Below are 3,304 nucleotides of genomic sequence, written 5' to 3'. Positions count from 1 at the left end.
GAGTGAGTACCTATATAACAGACTAACCAGTTTGTTTCAGGGACACTTTAAGAGGACATTGAGGAAGGTGGGAGGAGTGGAGACAGAGACAGTGAGGGAGGGGGGAAGAGGGGAGTAGACAGACAGACAGACTTTGGAATGGTGGACTAGAGTTCTAGAACCCCAGATAACCCTACACACATCTATCTCACATAGTTACAAGAGATTTTGAGAGAGAAGGTACTAGAAGTTGAGGGAGCTCAGAAATGACTTCATGTAGAAGATGTAGCATCACAAAGGAAGAAAAGGCTTCCAGAAAATGATGCTGGAGGTGCATTCCTGACATGTGGGATAGACAGTCCAAAACCACAGAGATAGAAGATGGAGTATTTATTGTGTATGAAAAATGGAGAGAAGACCAGTTTCACCAGATCATAGTAAAGTCTAACGAGGATGAAAAAATACATTGGGACCAGATTGTGTAGGTCTTTAAAACTAAACAAAGGAGTCTTTATTTTATCTTAGGAGCAATAAGAAACCACTGGAGTTGTTAAGTAAGGCAGTAACATGGGCAAGTCTGCATTTAAGAAAAATTACTTTGGCAGTAGTTGTGTAGAATGGACTATAGTGATGAGCGATTTGAGATAGGGAGATCAATTAGAAGTCTGCTTTAGTAGTCTAGGTGAGTGGTGGTGAGGGTCTGAACTAAATTGGTAGCTCTGTGAATAGAAAGAAGAAGTTGGGAGTAAGGAATATAACTAAGTTATAAGTGGAAAGATTTGAGAAGTCATTGGATATGTGAAGTGAGGATAGTGCCAAGGCTATGAACCTGAGACACTGAAGGGATGATATTGCCTTCAACAGAAATAGGGAAGTATGGAAGAGGGGACTGTTTTGTGGAAAAAATAATGAGTTCAGTTTTAAACATGTTAAGTGCAAAATGTTTAAAATGTCAAATAGGAAATTAGTGATAGAGGATTGAAAATCAGAGGTGAGCCCCGAACTGGATATAGATATATGGAGTAATATGCATAGTTAAACCCATGGGAATTGATGAGATTACCAAGAGAGATTGTAGAGCAAGGATGCTCCCCCGTCCCACCCCCCCATTAGTAAATTATTTATTTATTTTTTAAAATATCTATTTCATTTAAACATCCTCTTAAAGAAAAAAGAGTTCTGAATCCTCCCCCTCTGTCCAGTCTCTCCCTCACCAAATATGATATAATTATATATGTAAAATCATGCAAAACATTTCCATATTAGCCATATGACCAAAAAAAGGCAAGAAAAATCAAGTGAGAAAACTATTACTTCAATTCACACTTAGAGTTCATCAGATCTCTCTCTCTGGAGGTGGATAGCATTTTTTCATTATGAGTCCTTCATAATTATCTTGGATTATTGTCTTAATTATAGTAGCTAAGTCTTTTGCAGTCGATCATCGTTACAATAAATCTCAAGGGGTTGGATGAATTTGCACCAACTCCCTGAAAAAAAAAATTGATCTAATTTTCACTAACTTTTGGTTTCCTTTGTAATCCTATGCATTTTATTTTTTTCCACCATTTATAAAGGGTGCTCTGTTTGCAAAGCATTCATTAGAGGCTTTCTAAACATTATTTTGGCTAATGTTGCTATCTATCACACAATCGATCACGAGGGTCCTTTATTGAGTCGGGGGCCTGTCAGCACAGCTTCCTCTGGCTTTTTAGTCATGCGCACACAACATCTCCACCAGACTGGCTTTCACACACTCCAACTCCACCAGTTTCTGGGCCATCTCGTACTTGAGCAGGTATGGCACTGTGGTCAAGTTTAGCTTCTTCTCGAACTCATTGTTGGGATCTTTCCAGTAGGGCCAGTCCCCTACCTGGCAGTAGATGAACACTACATCCTAGGGGATATGCTTGAGGGCCTCCAGGACCACAGACTCCATCTCCATGCAGTCCGGACACCAGCTGCGGCTCTCTGTGTCCTTGTCACCTGTGAAGTAGAAGATGGTCTTGCCCCTGTGCTGCTCCATCGCCTGGCAGAAGTTCCCATAGCCCCACACGCGCAGCTCCTTGTAGTGGACCATGCTGGGCTCAGCAAACCCAATCCTATGCATTTTATTCAATGCATTTAAAAACATTGTTTTGAGAAGTGATCCATGGACTTCACCATACTGCCAAAAGGATGGATGATGCAAAAAGGTTAAGAACTGGTATAGAGGGGAAGAGAAGTAAGCCTAAGAGGAAACCTCGAGGGTGCAATGTGGATGATGAGCCAGCCCGTTTGACTGGTATAATATGACTGGCAGTGAATGAGGGGCAGTACTGGGAAATCACTCTAGAGGAATAGGGTAGATTCAGGTGTTGAAGGACTTTAAATTCCCACCAAAAAAAGAATTTATATTTAATTCTAGAAGCAACAGGGAATCACTGAAGTATCTTAAGCAAAGGTGTGAACGTGTAAGACCCATATTTTAAGAATATCAACCTGACTGCTATATGGAATATACGTTGGGGAAGGTGGAAACTGGAACAAGGAAGGTCCCACTGAAGGAATCAGGGTGAACTTCCTGGAGGAGATGACATTTGAGTTTAACTCTCAAAGGTGGTTGGATGTTCAGTAGGTTGGGAGATAGGAGAGAAGGGAGGCATGTAGGTTTTATTGCCAAATATCTTAGAATGCCCCCTAAAGTACAGAATTAGGCTACTTCTTGGTCTGGTGGAAAGAGTATGAGACTGGGACTTGGGATGCCTGGATTTGGGTGCTGGCTCTTCCATTAACATCCTCTGTGACCTTCCATCAATCTGCTCTCTGCGCTCCTTTCCTCTTCTGTGGATCAGGGCGGGGTGGGAGTAAAACCTGTGGTCAATTTGAGAAGTTCTTTAATGAATCCCATGAAATTTACAGTGGATTGGACATGGTTTGGAGACAACTAATAGGAAAGAAACAGTGAACATCTAATGAATAGCCAAACTGAGGATTAACAAATTGATTACACCGTTCTTTGGTCTCCTGTTCTCCAGAACCCCCTCTTTGTGCCTTTCTCCAAGGGCATACTGGGAGGAGAGGATTTCTCCTGCCATCACCTCAGCAGCCATGATGACCTAAAGAGAAGCACATGGTAGTGTTGTTCAGTCATGTCTGACTCTTCCTGACCCCAATTGGGGTTTTCTTGGCAAAGACACTAGAGTGATTTGCCATTTCCTTCAATAGCTCATTTTACGAATGAGGCAAACAGGGGGCAGCTAGATGGCGCAGTGGTTAAAGCACCGGCCCTGGATTCAGGAGTACCTGAGTTCAAATCCAGCCTCAGACACTTGACACTTACTGG

At 42.0% G+C, this 3,304-nt stretch overlaps 1 pseudogene; it reads right to left on the bottom strand.

Moving 5' to 3' along the window:
- Nucleotides 1-1,690: 1,690 nt before the first annotated feature.
- On the bottom strand, nucleotides 1,691-2,059 carry LOC122738932 (annotated as a pseudogene).
- Between the last annotated feature and the right edge of the window lie 1,245 nt (nucleotides 2,060-3,304).

The sequence above is a fragment of the Dromiciops gliroides genome, chromosome 2 (assembly GCF_019393635.1).
Source record: "Dromiciops gliroides isolate mDroGli1 chromosome 2, mDroGli1.pri, whole genome shotgun sequence".
Taxonomy (NCBI): Eukaryota; Metazoa; Chordata; class Mammalia; order Microbiotheria; family Microbiotheriidae; genus Dromiciops; species Dromiciops gliroides.
Note: the sequence above shows the minus strand (reverse complement) of the source record. Positions and strands in the feature narration are given on the sequence as shown.